The sequence below is a fragment of the Pristiophorus japonicus genome, chromosome 23 (assembly GCF_044704955.1).
Source record: "Pristiophorus japonicus isolate sPriJap1 chromosome 23, sPriJap1.hap1, whole genome shotgun sequence".
Taxonomy (NCBI): Eukaryota; Metazoa; Chordata; class Chondrichthyes; family Pristiophoridae; genus Pristiophorus; species Pristiophorus japonicus.
The window spans coordinates 22,560,660-22,579,311 of record NC_091999.1 but is presented as its reverse complement, the minus strand read 5'-3'; the positions used below and the strand labels follow the sequence as shown (position 1 = coordinate 22,579,311).

Here is an 18,652-nt window from a genome sequence, read left to right as displayed (position 1 = left end):
CCTGCGGCACCCAACTAGTCACTGCCTGCCATTATGAAAAGAACCCGTTTATCCCGACTCTCTGCTTCCTGTCCGCCAACGAGTTCTCTATCCACGTCAATACATTAACCCCAATACCATGTGCTTTAATTTTGCACACCAACCTCTTGTGTGGGACCTTGTCAAAAGTATTTTGCAAGTCCCACTACACCATATCCACTGGTTCTCACTTGTCGACTCTACTAGTTACATCCTCACACAATTCTTGAAGATTTGTCAAGCATGATTTTCCTTTCATAAATCCATGCTGACTTGGACCAATCCTGTCACTGCTTTCCAAATGGGCTGCTATTTCATCTTTAAAAATTAATTACAATATTTTCCCCACCACTGATGTCAGGCTAACCGGTCTATAATTACCCGTTTTCTCTCTCCCTCCTTTTTCAAAATGTGGTGTTGCATTAGCTACCCTCCTGTCCATACAAACTGATCGAGAATCGATGGACTGTTGGAAAATAATCACCAATGCATCCACTATTTATAGGGCCACTTCCTTAAGTACTCTGGGATGCAGACCATCAGGCCCCGGGGATTTATCGGCCTTTAGTCCCATCAATTTCCCTAACACAATTTCCCACAAATAAGGATTTTCTTCAGTTCCTCCTTCTCACTAGCCCCTCGGTCACGTACCATTTCCAGAAGGTTATGCGTGTCTTCCTTCGTGAAGGCAGAACCAAAGTATTTGTTCAACTGGTCTACCATTTCTTTGTTCCCTATTATAAATTCACCTGAATTTGACTGCAAGGGACCTACGTTTGCCTTCACTACTCTTTTTCCTTCACATATTTATAGAAGTGTTTATGTTCCCAGCAAGCTTCCTCTCATACTCTATTTTCCCCCTCCTAATTAAACCCTTTGTCCTCCTCTGCTGAATTCTAAATTTCTCCCCGTCCTCGGGTTGATGCTTTTTCTGACCAATTTATATGCCTCTTCCTTGGATTTAACGCTATCCTTAATTTTCCTTGTTAGCCACGGTTGAGCCACCTTCCCCATTTTATTTTTACTCCAGACAGGGATGTCCAATTGTTGAAGTTCATCCATGTGATCTTTATATGTTTTCCATTGACTATCTGCCGTCAACCCTTTATGTATCATGTCCCAATCTATTCTAGCCAATTCATGTCTCATACATCGAAGTTATCTTTCCTTAAGTTCAGGACCCCAGTCTCAGAATTAATTGTTTCACTCTCCACCTTAACAAAGAGTTGTACCTTATTGTGGTTACTCTTCCACAAGGGGCCTCGCACAACAAGATTGCTAATTAGTCCTTTCTCATTACACATCAAGCAGTCGAGGATGGCCAGCCCTCTAGATGGTCCCTCGACATATTGGTCGAGAAAACCATCCCTAATACACTCCAGCAAATCCTTCTCCACCGTATTGCTACCAGTTTGGTTAGCCCAATCTATGTGTAGATTAAAGTCGCCCATGATAACTAATGTACCTTTATTGCACACATCCCTACTTTCTTGTTGGATGCTGTCAGCAAACTCACTACGATGTTTGGTGGTACACAACTCCCACTAGCGTTTTTTTCCCTTTGATATTCCACAGATCCACCCACGTAGAATCCACGCGAATGTCCTTCCTGATTATTGCATTAATTTCCTCTTCAACCAGCAATGCCACCCCACCTCCTTTTCCTTTGTGTCTATCCTTCCTGACTGGTGAATACCCCTGGATGTTGCGTTGCCGGCCTTCGTCACCCTGGAGCCATTTCTCCGTGATGCCAATTGCATCATATTCATTAATTGCTGCCTGTGCAGTTAATTTCTCCACCTTATTACGAATACTCCTCGCATTGAGTCACAGTGCCTTCAGGCTTGTTACCTTAACACACCTTGTCCCTTTAGAAGTTTGCTGCAATGTGGCCCTTTTTGATTTTTTCCTTTGGGTTTCTCTGCCCTCCACCCTTACTTTTCTGCCGCCAAAGGTTCCCATCCCGCTGCCATCTCAGTTTAACCCCTACCCAACAACACGAGCAAACTCTCCCTCGTGGACATTGGTTCTGCTGAGGTGCAGACCGTCCGGTTTGCACAGGTGCCAGCTCCCACAGAACGGTTCCAATGTCCCAAGAAATTGAATCCCTCCCTTCTGCAACACACAGTCATCTGAACTATCCTGCGATTCCTACTCTGAAAAGTGGCAGCTATCCCTGAGATTGCTAACTTTGAGGTCTGATTTGTTAATTTAGCTCCCAGCTCCCTAAATTCAGCTTCTAGATCCTCAGACACAGAGAGTCAGACTCAAACACATAAAGAGCACTCTAAAGACAGAGAGTGAGAGGCACAGATACATTGCACAATCCCATTTGTTTGAATGTTACAAAGTTATCGACAAATGCAGATTCAACAGAATAGATTCAGGTATAACTGAGCAGGATGGCAGGAAATCGGTTTGAATTTAAAGATTTACCAGGAGTGGGGTTCGAACCCACGCAGGTATAAACCCATTGGATTTTCCGTCCAACGCCTGAACAACTCGGCTATCCTGGTTTTGTCAGTATTCGGATTTTGTCTCTGGGAGAATCTGGGCTGCAGCTCCACTCTCACAGACACAGGTTTTCAATGAGCATTTTCCAATATTTATAGTAATATTGACATAGGGGCAACTCTCCTGTTCTTTTTCGAGTAAAGCTCTGGGAACTTTCACATCCACCCGAGGGTGCAGACGGAGCTTCAATTTAACATTTTATCCGAAAGTCAACAGCTTCAACAATGCAAACTCCCCCAAGTACTGCATTTGAGTGTCAGCCAAGATTATATGCTCAAGTCTCAGGAGTGGGACTTACACACACAACCTCCTTATTCAGTCGAGAATGCTGCCACTGAACCAAAGCCGATACCAAAGTTCACATCCGTATTATTTTCCCCAAGTCTTTTTATAAAGTTTCAGGATATACAGAAGTAATATTCAACATTTTAAAAAAGCTTCATCCTCGTCGGCGAATTGAACGCCTACCTCGCGCGTGACAGAGAGGGATATTAACTAAGACATGAATGAGGAGCTGACGGGTGTGGATTCTGTCAGTGCAGGAATCGAGCTGAGAACAGAAATGGACACCATGAGAAGTAGAAAGGCACATTGAGAGACAGAGACAAACCGACAAACAGGGAGAGACAGACAGCAAGATAGAGACAACGTGAGACAGAAAGTGTGAGACTGAGAAGCAGAGGCAGACTGAGTGAGAAAAAGACACAAACACACACACATACAGATATAAAGAGAGAGAGGGAAACAGTGAGAGAAAGACAGTGATAAAGACAGTAACAAGGAGCGAGACCGATGAAGAGTGAGCGACAGATAGAGAGATATACAGAGATATAAACAGAAAATGATGGAAATACTCAGCAGGTTAGAGACAGGAACTAACAGAGACAGGCAAATAGAGACAGACAGGTCGAGACATAGACAGACAGAGATGATGGGAATGAGAGAGACAGTCAGACAGAGAGACAGAGAGAATCCCACTGGAACAGAACTGGACATCGTGAGAAAGAGACAGACACGTTGAGAGACAGACAAACAGGGAAACAGGGAGAGACAGATAGCGAGATAGAGGCAAAGAGAGACAGAAAGTTTGAGACTGAGAGGGAGGGTCAGACTGAATGAGAAAACGACTCCAACACATACATACACAGAGATGTGTTTGTGTGCTCCACAAAGAGAAGGAGTCAAATAAGATGCAATGACAGAGACAAAGACAGGGACAAAGAAAGAGACAAAGAGAGAGACAGATAGAGAGAAAGACAGATAGAGACAATAATTTGGTTCTGTCTTTACAAAGGAAGATACAAAAAACCTTCCGAATGTACGAGGGGACTGTGCGTCTCGTGAGAATGAGGAACTGAAAGATATCCTTTTTTGGCGGGAAATTGTGTTGGAGAAATTGTTGGGATTAAAAGCCGATAAATCCCCGGCTCCTGATAGTCTGCATCCCAGAGTACTTAAGGAAGTGGCCCTAGAAATAGTGGATGCATTGGTGATTATTTTCCAACAATCTATCGACTCTGGATCAGTTCCTATGGACTAGAGGGTAGCTAATGTGATGGCACTTTTTAAAAAAGAAGGGAGAGAGAAAGCAGCTAATTATAGACCGGTTAGCCTGGCATCAGTCGTGGGGAAAACATTGGAATCAATCATTAAGGATGAAATAGCAGCCCATTTGGAAAGCAGTGACAGGATCGGACCGAGTCAGCATGGATTTATGAAAGTGATATCATGCTTGACGAATGTTCTGGAATTTTTTGAGGATGTAATGAGTAGAGTGGACAAGGGAGAACCAGTGGATGTGGTGTATTTGGACTTTCAATAGGCTTTTGACAAGGTCCCGCACTAGAGATTGGTGCTCAAAATCAAAGCGCATGGTATTGGGATTAATGTACTGACATGGATAGAGTACTGGTTGGCAGACAGGAAGCAGAGAATCGGGATAAACGGGTCCTTTTCAAACTGGCAGGAAGTGACTAGTGGGGTGCCGCAGGGCTCAGTGCTGGGACTCCAGCTCTTTACAATATACATGAACGATTTGGTTGAAGGAATAGAGTGTAATATCTCCAAGTTTGCGGATGACACTAAACTGGGTGGCGGTCCGAGCTGTGAGGAGGACGCTAAGAGGCTGCAGGGTGAATTGGACAGATTAGGTGAGTGGGCAAATACATGGCAGATGCAGTATAATGTGGATAAATGTGAGGTTATCCATTTTGGGGGCAACAACACGAAGGCAGAATATTATCTGAATGGCGGAAAACTAGAAAAAGGAGAGGTGCAGTGAGACCTTGGTGTTATGGTTCATCAGTCACTGAAAGTGGGCATGCCGGTACAGCAGGCGGTAAAGAAGGCAAATGGTATGTTGGCCTTCGTAGCTAGAGGATTTGAATATAGGAGCCAGGAGATCTTACTGCAGTTGCACAAGGCCTTCGTGAGGACACATCTGGAATATTGTGTTCAGTTTTGGTCTCCTAGTCTGAGGAAGGACGTTCTTGCTGTTGAGGGAGTGCAGCGAAGGTTCACCAGACTGATTCCAGGGATGGCAGGACTGTCATATGAGGAGAGATTGGATCAACTAGGCCTTTAATCACTGGCGTTTAGAATGATGAGAGGGGATCTCATAGAATTATATAAGATTCTGACGGGACTGCACAGGTTAGATTCGGGAAGAATGTTCTCGATGTTGGGGAAGCCAGAACCAGGTGACATAGTCTTAGGATAAGGGGTAGGCCATTTAGCAGTGAGATGAGTAGAAACTTCTTCACTCAGAGAGTTGTTGACCTGTGGAATTCCCTGCCACAGAGAGTTGTTGAAGCCAGTTCATTGGATATATTCAAGAGGGAGTTAGATATGGTCCTTACGGTTAAGTGGATGAAGTGGGATGGAGAGGAAAACAGGAAAGTGTAACTGAAAGAATGATCAGCCATGATAATATTGAATGGCGGTGCAGGCTCGAAGGGCCTAATGGCCTACTCCTGCAGTTATTTTCTATGTTTCTATGTTTCAAAAACAGAAAATGATGCAAATACTCATCAGATTAGAGGCAGGGACAAAATGAGACAGGCAAAGACACGGACAGGGAGGATGGGAAAGAGAGAGACAGTCAGACAGAGAGTCTGAGAGAATCGCATTGGAACAGAACTGGACACCGTGAGAAAGAGACAGATTGAGAGACAGAGACAAACAGAGAACCAGGCACAGACAGAGTGAGTCAGAGAGAGGCAGACTGAGGGAGACAAAGGCTCAAGCACACAAACAGATACACAGCTCTTTAAAGAGAGAAAGGCAGAGACTGAGATACACAGCTACATTTCACAATTTCATTTCATGCTCGGCTTAGAGTGTCACAGAGTTACAGAAAATTGCAGATTCAACAGATGAAAATCATGTATCACTAGGCAGGATGGGAAAAATCTCTGTTAAATTAAAGAGATTCTAGGTTTGGGGTTCGAATCCACGCGGGAAAAACCCATTGAATTTTATGGCCAACGCCGTAACCACTCGCCCATCCTGGTCTTTGTAGCGTTTGGATTCTGTCTCTGTGAGAATGTGGCCTTCAGCTCCACCCCCACAGCAACACACCCACATACACATCGGGTTTCAGTGAGCATTTACGAAAATTTTTAGTAATATTGACACGGGCGCAACTCTCCTATTCTTTTTCATGTAATGCTCTGGGAACTTTCACATCTAGCAGAGGGTGCAGACGGAGCTTCAATTTAACATTTCAGTCGATGGTCAACAGCTTCAACAATGCAAAATTCCCCAAGTACTGCACTTGAGTGTCAGCAAAGATTATCTGCTCAAGTCTCAGGAGTGGGACTTACACACACAACCTCCCGATTCAGTCCAGAATAGAGCAAATGAACCAAGGCCGATACCAAAGATCACAACCGTATTATTTTCCCCAAGTTTTTAAAAAATTTCCAGGACATACCACATTCATGGTGATGATTTCCACAGACAGTTGCACATACACAGAGACATACATACAGATAAACATACACAGACACACACACACACAATAACCAAAAATATACACGCGTCAATATAGAAACATAGAAAAATAGAAATTAGTTGCAGGAGCAGGCCATTCGGCCCTTCGAGCCTGCACCACCATTCTTTAAGATCATGGCTGATCATTCAACCTCAGTACCCATTTCCTGTTTTCTCTCCATACCCCTTGAAGCCTTGAGTCGTAAGGGCCATATCTAACTCCCTCTTGAATATATCTAACTAACTGGCCTCAACAACTTTCTGTGGTAGAGAATTCCACAGGTTAACCACTCTCTGAGTGAAGACGTTTCTCCTCATCTCGGTACTAAATGGCTTACCCCTTATTCTTAGACTGTGACCCCTGGTTCTCGAACTTCCCAGTAACGGAAACATTCTTCCTGCCACTCACTTGTCAAATTTCGTCAGAATTGTATTTGTTTCTATGAGATCCCCTCTCATTCTTCTAAACTCCAGTGGATACCAGCCCAGTTGATCCAGTCTCTGCTCATATGTCAGTCCTGCCATCCCGGGAATCATGCTGGTGAACCTTCGCTGTACTCTCTCAATAGCAAGGATGTCCTTCCTCAGATTCGGAGACCAAAACTGAACACAATATTCCAGGAGTGGCCTCACCAAGGCACTGTACAACTGCAGTAAAACCTCCCTGCTCCTATACTCAAATCCCCTCGCTATGAAGGCGAACATGCCATTTACATTCTTCACCGCCTGCTGCACCTGCACACCAACTTTCAATGACTGATGTACCATGACACCCAGATCAAGATATACACAGGTTGCCTTAGACAAATAGATGGATAGACAGGCAGGGTCACTGTCGCTACTTTGTCTGGCTTTTGCGTTTTTCAGTCGAGGATGCTGCCACTGAACCAAAGCTGATAGCAAAGTTCACAACCGTATTATTTTCCCCAAGTCTTTTTGAAAAGTTCCAGGACATACGAAATTCTTGGTGATGATTTCCACAGACATTTGCACATACACAGAGACATATATACAGATAGGCAGACACAGAGACACACACATACATACATAACCAAAAATATACATGCACCAACGGACATGCACAGATGCCGGAGACATCTCGAGGGATAGACAGGCTGAGTCACTGTCGCTACTTTGGCTGATTTTTGCGTTTTTCTATCCGTATGTATCGTGAATATTGCAGATTAATAAAAATGAGAAATAGATGTCAGTGTTGAAAGGTGTGGGACGTTATTCCACCTATCTCAGGATTAGTTTTGCAAAAACCTGGTTAAATTGTGAAGAAAATTGCTGAGAATCGTAGTCGGCAGGATTCGAACCTGAGCGCCGAAAACACAAAGGAATTCAAGCCAATCGCATTAACCACTCGACCACAATTACTGCGTCTCTGGCACTTTAAATGTTGCTCAGAAAAAACTCAGTCATCCATCTCTGTGCAGCAGACGGCCACAGAATCCTGAAAAAGTCTCTGTTTGCAAAAAATCTGGAAGAGGCAATCGCCTCTTGCTGTATTTCTACTGTTCTATATTGTTCTGGAACTTTTTAATATGAATCTATACCAAGAAACAGAAGTAAAATTAGACATTTTGAAAAAACTGCTTTTCCGTCCGGGAATTGAACCCGGTTCTATTGCTTAACAGGGGAGCAAAATCACGACTCTCCGGACGAAGGTACGGGCGATGTCAGAGCAGTAATCGAGTTGTGAACAGAAGTCGACAGACACATTGAGAGACAGAGACAAACCGACAAACAGGGAGAGATAGACAGCGATAGAGGGACAACGAGAGACAGAAAGGGTGAGACTGAAAAGTCAGGCAGACTCTGAGAAAAAGACTCAAACACCTACATATACAGAGATGCGTGTGTGTGATCAATAAAGAGAGAGAGGGAAAGAGTGAAAGAAAGACAGTGATAAAGACAGTGACAAGGAGAGAGACAGATAGGTCGAAGAGAGACAAAGATATCAACAAAAAAAGGTTGGAAATACTCAGCAGGTTCGAGACAGGAACTACCAGCGACAGGCAAAGAGAGACAGATCGGCAGAAATATAGACAGACATAGATGATGGGAAAGAGTGAGACAGTCAGACAGAGAGACTGAGAGAATCCCAATCGAACAGAACTGGACACCGTGAGAAAGTGACAGACACATTGAGAATCAGAGACAAACAGGGAAACAGGGACAGACAGACAGTGAGATAGAGACAAAGGGAGACAGAAAGTTTGAGACTGAAAAGGAGGATCAGACTGAATGAGAAAAAGACTCAAACACATACATACACAGAGATGTATTTGCGTGCTCCATAAAGAGAGGGAGGCAAATAGTGATGGCATGACAGAGAAAAGGAGAGGGACAAAGAGAGAGACAAAGAGGGCGACAGATAGAGAGAAAGACAGATAGAGAGATAGACATAGAGACAGAAACAGAACATAATGGAAATATTTATCAGGTTAGAGACAGGGATTAACAGAGACAGGCAAATACATGGACAGACATAGATAATGGGACTGAGATAGGCAGTCAGACTGAAAGTCTGAGAGAATCCCATTGCAACAGAACGAGACACCGTGAGAAAGAGACAGATTGAGACACAGGGACAAACAGAGAAACAGGGACAGAGAGAGTGTGTCAGAGAGAGGCAGACTGAGAGAGACAATGACTCAAACACATTCACAGCTCTCTAAAGAGAGAGAGAGGCAGAGACCGAGCAACACAGATACATTTCACAATTTCATTTCATTGTCGGCTCAGAATGTCAATCGTTGCAGAAAATTGGAGATTCAGCAGATGAAAATCGGGTATCACTCGGCAGGATGGGAAAAATCTCTGTTTAATTAAGGAATCACCAGGAGTGGGGTTTGAACCCACGCAAGTATATAACCCATTACATCTTAAATGCAACGCCTTTACCACTCGGCCATCCTGGGCCTGAACCTGTCAATGGTTGGACTCTGCCTCTGTGAGAATCTGGGCTTCAGCTCCACCCCCACAGACACACAGAGACATTGGATTTCAGGAAGCATTTACGAACATTTTTCGTAATATTGACACGGGCGCAACTCTCCTATTATTTTTCGTCTAAGGCTCTGGGAAGTTTCACATCCACCCGAGGGTGAAAATGGAGCTTCAATTTAAAATTTCAGCCGATGGTCAACAGCTTCAACAATGCAAAATTCCCCAAATACTGCATTTGAGTGTCATCCAAGATGGTGTGTTCAAGTCTCAGGAGTGGGACTTACACACACAACCTCCTGATTCAGTCGAGAATGGAGCCACTGAATCAAAACCGATACCAAAGATCACAACCGTATTATTTTCCCCAAGTGTTTTAAAAGTTCCGGGACGTATCAAATTCATGGTGATGATTTCCACAGACAGTTGCACATACACAGAGACATACATACAAATAGACATACACAGACACGCGCACACACAATAAAACAATATACATGCATCAACATAGAAACATAGAAACATAGAAATTAGTTGCAGGAATATGCCATTCGGCCCTTCGAGCCTGCACCACCATTCAATAAGATCATGGCTCATCATTCAACCTCAGTACCCCTTTCCTGCTTTCCCTCCATACCACTTGATCTCTTTATCCATAAGGGCCATATCTAACTCCCTTTTGAATATATCTATGAACTGGCCTCAACGACTTTCTGCGGTAGAAAATTTCACAGGTAAACCACTCTCTGAGTGAAGAAGTTTCTCCTCATCTCGGTCATAAATGGCTCACCCCTTATTTTTAAGCTGTAATCCTTGGTCTCAAACTCCCCAGCAATGAGAACATTCTTCCAGCCTCCAATCTCGTCAGAATTTTATATGTTTCTGTGAGATCCCCTTTCATTCTTCTAAACTCCAGTGGATACCAGCCCAGTTGATCCAGTCTCTCCTCATATGTCAATCCTGTCATCCCGGGAATCATGCTGGTGAACCTTCGCTGTACTCCCTCAATAGCAAGGACGTCCTTCGTCAGATTCGGGGACCAAAACTGAACACAATATTCCAGGTGTGACCTCACCAAGGCCCTGTACAACTGCAGTAATATCTTCCTGCTCCTATGCTCAAATCCCCGAGCTATGAAGGCGAACATGCCATTTGTTTTCTTCACCGCCTGCTGCACCTACATGCCAACTTTCAATGACTGATGTACCATGACACTCAGATCCAGATATACACAGGTTGCCTTAGACAAATAGATTGATAGACAGGCAGTGTGACTGTCGCTACTTTGGCTGGCTTTTGCGTTTTTCTATCCGCATGTATCGTGAATACTGCAGATTGATGTAAGAAAGAAAACAGCGGCTGCATCGAAAGATGTGGGACGTTGCTCTATCTATCTCAGAATCAGTTTTGCAGTAACGTGGTTAAATTGTGAAACAGAATGAAATATGCTGAGAAACATAGTCGGCAGGATTCAAACCTGCACAGAGAAACCCCGATGGATTTTTTGTCTATTGTCTTACCCACTCGGCCACGACTACTAGCTCGCTGCATCTTTCAATGTTACTCAGATAAAACTCAGTCATCCATCTCTGTGCAGCAAACGGCCACAGAATCCGGAAAAAGTCTCCGTTTGCTAAAAATCTGGAAGAGGCAATCTCCTCTTCCTGTATTTGTACTGTTCTATATTGCTCTGGAACTTTTTAAAATGAATCAACACCAAGAAACAAGTAAAATTCTGCATTTTGTAAATGCTGCCACGGCGTCGGGAAGTAGAACCACGGTCTCCGGCGGAACAGGCGGGGATACTCACCACGATACTAACGAGCATGAGTTCTATCAGAGCAGGAAGCGAGCTCTGAATGGAACTGGACACGATGAGAAGACGACAGACACATTGAGAGACAGAGACAAACCGACAATCAGGGAGAGACTGACAGCGAGATAGAGAAAATGAGAGACAGAAAATGTGAGACTGAGAAGGAGAGGCAGACTGAGTGAGAAAAAGACTCAAACACACACATATACAGAGATGTGTGTGTGTGATCTATAAAGAGAGAGGGAAAGAGTGAGAGAAAGAGAGTAATAAAGACAGTGACAAGGAGAGAGAGAGCGACAGATAGAGAGTGTCAGAGATAGAAACACTAATGCTGGAAATACTCAGCAGGTTAGAGACAGGAACTAACAGAGGCAGGCAAAGACATGGACAGACAGAAATGATGGCAAAGAGAGAGCCAGTCTTTCAAAGAGTCTGAGAGAATCCCATTGGAACAGAACTGGATACCGTGGGAAAGAGACAGAGACACAGGAACAGACAGAGTGAGTCAGACTGAGAGTGAAAAACACACAAACACAAACACACCTCTCTAAAGAAAGAGACAGGCAGAGACCGAGCGACACCGATACATTTCACAATTTCATTTCATTATCGGCTCAGAGTGTCACAGAGTTGCACATTCAACAGATACAAATCGGGTATCACTGATGAGAATGGGAGGAAATCCGTGTTAAATTAAAGAAGTAGCAGGAGTCAGCTACGAGAACACGCGGGAAACATCCCATTTAATTTTAAGGCCAACGCCTTAATCACTCGGCCATCCTGGTCCTGTCAGAATATGGATTCTGTCTCTGTGAGAAACTGGGCTTCAACCCCACCCCCACAGACACACATACATGGAGGCTTTCAGTGAGCATTTACGAACATTTTTAGTAATATTGACACGGGGGAAACTCTCCTATTCTTTTTCGAGTAAGGCTCTGGGACCTTTCACACACACCCGATAGTGCAGACTCAGCTTCAATTTAACATTTCATCCGAAAGTCAACAGCTTCAACATTGCAAAATTCCCCAAGTGCGGCACTTGAGTGTTAGCCAAGATGATATGCTCAAGTCTCAGGAGTGCGACTTGAACACACAAACTCCTGATTCAGTCGAGAATGCTGCCACTGAACCAAAGCCGATACAAACGTCCACAACCGTCTTAATTTCCCCAAGTCTTTTTTATAATTTCCAGGACATACCAAATTCATGGTGATGATTTCCACAGACAGTTGCACATACACAGAGACATATATACAGATCGACAGACACAGAGACACACCCACATACATAACCAAAAATTTACACGCACCAACGGACATGCACAGATGCCTTCAACATATAAAGAGATAGACAGGCTGACTCACTGTCGCAACTTTGACTGATTTTTGTGTTTTCCTATCCGTATGTGTCGTAAATATTGCAGATTAATAAAAATTAGAAAAAAATGTCAGAGTTGAAAGGTGTGGGACGTTATACAATCTATCTCAGGATCAGTTTTGCAAAGTTCTGGTTAAATTGTGAAATGGAATGAAAAAATGCCGAGAATCGTAGTGGACAGGCCTCAAAACTTCGCAGGGAAAACCCAATGGATTTTTAATCCATCGTCTTAACCACTCGGCCACTTCGAAGGCGACTCTGTCTTCTTAAACATTACACAGAAAAAACTCAGTCATCCATCTCTGTGCAGCAGACGGCCAACGAATCCTGTAAAAGTCTCCGTTTACTAAAAATCTGGAAGAGGCAATCTCCTCTCCGTGTATTTTTCCAGTTATATACGGCTCTGGAACTTTTTAATATGAATCTCTACCAAGAAACAGAAGTAAAATTCTACATTTTGAAATACCTGCCTTCCAGTCGGGGAATTGAACCCCAGTCTCCCGCGTGACAAGCGGGGATACTCACCACTATACTAACGAGGAACTTACAGGTAGCAGCTCTGTCAGAGCAGGAATCCAGCAGTGCACAGAACTGGACACCATGAGAAATCGACAGACACATTGAGAGACAGAGACAAACCGACAAGCAGGGAGAGACAGACAGTGAGATAGAGACAACAAGAGTCAGAAAGTTTGAGACTGAGAAGGAGAGGCAGACTTAGTGAGAAAAAGACTCAAATGCATACATATACAGAGATGTGTGTGTGTGTGATCTATTAAGAGAGAGAGGGTAAGAGTGAGATAAAGACAATGATAAAGACAGTGACATGGAGAGAGACAGATGGAGAGAGAGCGATAGAGACTAAAACAGTAAACGATGGAAATACTTCTCAGCTTACAGGCAGGGACTAACAGAGACAGGCAAAGACATGGACAGACCGAAATGATGGGAAAGAGAGAGCCAGTCAGACAAAGAGTCTGAGAGAATCCCATTGGAACAGACGTGGCACCGTGAGAAAGAGACAGACTTGAGACAGAGACAAACAGAAACAGGGAGAGACAGAGTGAGTCAGACTGAGAGAGACAAAGACTCAAACATACAAACACAAACACAACTCTCTGAAGAGAGAGAGAGAGGTAGAGACCGAGCGACACAGATACATTTCACAATTTCATTTCATTATCGGTTCAGAGTGTCACATTGTTACAGAAAATTGCTGATTCAACCGATGAAAATACGGTCTCACTGATCAGAATGGGAGGAAATACGTGTTAAATTAAAGAGATACCAGGAGTGGGGTACGAACCCACGCGGGAAAAAAAACATTAAAATTTAAGGCCAACGCCTCAACCACTCGGCTATCCTGGTCCTGTGAGACCCTGCATTCTGTCTCTGTGAGAATCTGGGCTTCAACCCCAACCCCACATACAAACAGATACACATCGGCTTTCAGTGAGCATTTACGAACATTTTTAGTAATATTGAGACGGGGGCAACTCACCTATTCTTTTTCGAGTAATGCACTGGGAACTTTCATATCCACCCGAGGGTGCAGGCGGAGCTTCAATTTAACATTTCATCCGAAAGTCAACAGCTTCAACATTGCAAAATTCCCCAATAGCTGCACTTGAGTGTTAGCAAAGATGATATTGCTCAAGTCTCAGAAGTGCGACTTGAAAACACAAACTCCCGATTCAGTCGAGAATGCGGCCACTGAACCAAAGCCGATACAAAAGATCACAACCGTATTATTTTCCTTAAGTCTTTTTTTAAGTTCCAGGACATACCAAATTCATGGTGATGATTTGCAGAGACAGTTGCACATACACAGAGACATATATAGAGATAGACAGACACAGAGACACACACACACATAACTAAAAATTTGCACGCACCAACGGGCATGCACAGATGCCTGAGATATCTCGAGGGAGAGACAGGCTGAATCACTGTCGAAACTTTGACTGATTTTTCCATTTTCTTATCCGGAATTATCGCGAATATTGCAGATTAATAAAAATGAGGAAAAATTGTCAGTGTTCAAAGGTGTGGGACCTTATTCCATCTATCTCAGGATCAGTTTCGCAGAGAACCGGTTAAATTGTGAAATGGAATGAAAAATGCTGAGAATCGTAGTCGGCAGGATTCGAACCTGCGCGGGATAACCCAATGGATTTCTCGTCCTTCGCCTTAACCACTCGGCCACGACTACTGTGTCGCTGCCTTTTTAAACGTTACTCAGAAAAAACTCAGTCATCCATCTCTGTGCAGCAGACGGCCAAAGACTCCTGAAAAATTCTCCGTTTGCTGAAAATCTGGACTTAGCAATCTCCTCTACCTGTATTTTTACAGTTCGATATTGCTCTGGAACTTTTTAATATGCATCTCTTCCAAGAAACAGAGGCAAAATTCGACAATTTGAAACAACTGCCTCCCCATCGGGGAATGAAACCCCGGTCTCCCGCGTGACAGGCGGGGACACTCATCACTATACTAACGAGGAACTGACGGTTACCAGTTCTGTCAGAGCAGGGATCGAGTCACTGTGAACAGAACTGGACACCAGGAGAAGTCGACAGACACATTGAGAGACAGAGACAAACCGACAAACAGGGAGAGACAGACAGCGAGATAGAGACAACGAGAGACAGAAAGTGTGAGACTGAGAAGGAGAGGCAGACTGAGTGAGAAAAAGACTCAAATATATACATATACAGAGATGTGTGTGTGTGATCTATTAAGAGAGAGAGGGAAAGAGTGAGAGAAAGACAATGATAAAGTCAGTGACAAGGAGAGAGACAGATAGAGAGAGAGCGATAGAGACTAAAACAGAAAATGATGGAAATACTTCTCAGCTTACAGGCAGGGACTAACAGAGACAGGCAAAGACATGGACAGACCGAAATGATGGGAAAGAGAGAGCCAGTCAGAAAAACTGTCAGAGACAATCCCATTGGAAAAGACGTGGCACCGTGAGAAAGAGACAGATTGAGAGACAGAGACAAACAGAGAAACAGGGAGAGACAGAGTGAGTCAGACTGAGAGAGACAAAGACTCAAACATATACAAACACATACACAACTCTCTGAAGAGAGAGAGAGAGGTAGAGACCGAGCGATGCAGATGCATTTCACAATTTCATTTCATTATCGGTTCAGAGTGTCACATTGTTACAGAAAATTGCTGATTCAACCGATGAAAATCCGGTCTCACTGATCAGAATTGGAGGAAATCCGTGTTAAATTAAAGAGATACCAGGAGTGGGGTACGAACCAACGCGGGAAAAAAACATTAAAATTTAATGCCAACGCCTCAACCACTCGGCTATTCTGGTCCTGTGAGGACCTGGATTCTGTCTCTGTGAGAATCTGGGCTTCAACCCCAACCCCACATACAAACACATGCACATCGGCTTTCAGTGAGCATTTACGAACATTTTTAGTAATATTGACACGGGGGCAACTCTCCTATTCTTTTTCGAGTAATGCACTGGAAACTCTCATATCCACCCGAGGGTGCGAACGGAGCTTCAATTTAACATTTCATCCGAAAGTCAACAGCTTCAACATTGCAAAATTCCCCAAGTGCTGCACTTGAGTGTTAGCCAAGATGATATGCTCAAGTCTCAGGAGTGCGACTTGAACAGACAAACTCCCGATTCTGTCGAGAATGCGGCCACTGAACCAAAGCCGATACAAAAGTTCACAACCTTATTATTTTCCCCAAGTCGTTTTTATAAGTTCCAGGACATACCAAGTTCATGGTGATGATTTCCAGTGACAGTTGCACATACACAGAGACATATAAATAGATAGACAGACACAGAGACCCACACACACATAACCAAAAATTTGCACGCACCAAAGGGCATGCACAGATGCCTCAGACATCTCGAGGGATAGACAGGCTGAATCACTGTCGCAACTTTGACTGATGTTTGCGATTTTTGAAACGGATGTATCGTGAATATTGCAGATTAATAAAAATGAGAAAAAAATGTCAAAGTTGAAAGGTGTGGGACGTTATTCCGTCTATCTCAGGATCAGTTTGGCAGAGAACCGGTTAAATTGTGAAATGGAATGAAAAATGCTGAGAATCGTAGTCGGCAGGATTCAAACCTGCGCGGGATAACCCAATGGATTTCTAGTCCATCGCCTTAACCACTCGGCCACGACTACTGTGTCGCTGCCTTTTTAAACTTTACTCAGAAAAAACTCAGTCATCCATCTCTGTGCAGCAGACGGCCAAAGACTGCTGAAAAATTCTCCGTTTGCTGAAAATCTGGACGAAGCAATCTCCTCTACCTGTATTTTTACAGTTCCATATTGCTCTGGAACTTTTTAATATGCATCTCTTCCAAGAAACAGAAGTAAAATTCGACATCTTGAAACAACTGCCTCCCCGTCGGGGAATTGAACCCCGGTCTCCCGCGTAACAGGCGGGGATACTCACCACTATACTAACGAGGAACTGACGGGTACCAGTTCTGTCAGAGCAGGAATCGAGTCACTGTGAACAGAACTGGACACCAGGAGAAGTCGACAGACACATTGAGAGACAGAGACAAACAGACAAACAGGGAGAGACAGACAGCGAGATAGAGACAACGAGAGACAGAAAGTGTGAGACTGAGAAGGAGAGGCAGACTGAGTGAGAAAAAGACTCAAATATATACATATACAGAGATGTGTGTGTGATCTATTAAGAGAGAGAGGGAAAGAGTGAGAGAAAGACAATGATAAAGACAGTGACAAGGAGAGAGACAGATAGAGAGAGAGCGATAGAGACTAAAACAGAAAATGATGGAAATACTTCTCAGCTTACAGACAGGGACTAACAGAGACAAGCAAAGACATGGACAGACCGAAATGATGGGAAAGAGAGAGCCAGTCACACAAAGAGTCAGAGAGAATCCCATTGGACCAGACGTGGCACCGTGAGAAAGAGACAGATTGAGAGACAAAGACAAACAGAGAAACAGGGACAGACAGAGAGAGACAAAGACTCAAACATACAAAACTCTCTGAAGAGAGAGAGAGAGGCAGAAACCGAGCGACACAGATACATTTCACAATTTCATTTCATTATCGGTTCAGAGTGTCACATTGTTACAGAAAATTGCTGATTCAACCGATGAAAATCCGGTCTCACTGATTAGAATGGGAGGAAATCCGTGTTAAATTAAAGAGACAACAGGAGTGGGGGACGAACCCACGCGGGACAAACCCATTGAGTTTTAAGGCCAACGCCTCAACCACTCGGCTATTCTGGTCCTGTGAGAACCTGGATTCTGTCTCTGTGAGAATCTGGGCTTCAACCCCAACCCCACATACAAACACATGCACATCGGCTTTCAGTGAGCATTTACGAACATATTTAGTAATATTGACACGGGGGCAACTCTCCTATTCTTTTTCGAGTAATGCACTGGAAACTTTCATATCCACCCGAGGGTGCAGACGGAGCTTCAATTTAACATTTCATCCGAAAGTCAACAGCTTCAACATTACAAAATTCCCCAAGTGCTGCACTTGAGTGTTAGCCAAGATGATATGCTCAAGTCTCAGGAGTGCGACTTGAACAGACAAACTCCCGATTCAGTCGAGAATGCGGCCACTGAACCAAAGCCGATACAAAAGTTCACAACCGTATTATTTTCCCCAAGTCGTTTTTATAAGTTCCAGGACATACCAAATTCATGGTGATGATTTCCAGTGACAGTTGCACATACACAGAGACATATAAATAGATAGACAGACACAGAGACCCACACACACATAACCAAAAATTTGCACGCACCAACAGGCATGCACAGATGCCTCAGACATCTCGAGGGATAGATAGGCTGAATCACTGTCGCAACTTTGACTGATGTTTGCGATTTTTGAAACGGATGTATCGTGAATATTGCAGATTAATAAAAATGAGAAAAAAATGTCAAAGTTGAAAGGTGTGGGACGTTATTCCATCTATCTCAGG

At 43.7% G+C, this 18,652-nt stretch overlaps 4 non-coding genes across 4 annotated transcripts; all 4 read right to left on the bottom strand.

Annotated features, from left to right (window-relative positions):
* Positions 1-2,451: 2,451 nt before the first annotated feature.
* Positions 2,452-2,534, bottom strand: trnaf-gaa (transfer RNA phenylalanine (anticodon GAA)). The gene has a single exon. It is a non-coding gene; the product is annotated as a tRNA-Phe (tRNA).
* A 6,833-nt stretch (positions 2,535-9,367) lies between these two features.
* Positions 9,368-9,452, bottom strand: trnal-uaa (transfer RNA leucine (anticodon UAA)). The gene has a single exon. It is a non-coding gene; the product is annotated as a tRNA-Leu (tRNA).
* Positions 9,453-16,770: 7,318 nt separating this feature from the next.
* On the bottom strand, positions 16,771-16,851 carry trnas-aga (transfer RNA serine (anticodon AGA)). Its single transcript has one exon. It is a non-coding gene; the product is annotated as a tRNA-Ser (tRNA).
* Positions 16,852-17,070: 219 nt separating this feature from the next.
* Positions 17,071-17,142, bottom strand: trnan-guu (transfer RNA asparagine (anticodon GUU)). The gene has a single exon. It is a non-coding gene; the product is annotated as a tRNA-Asn (tRNA).
* Between the last annotated feature and the right edge of the window lie 1,510 nt (positions 17,143-18,652).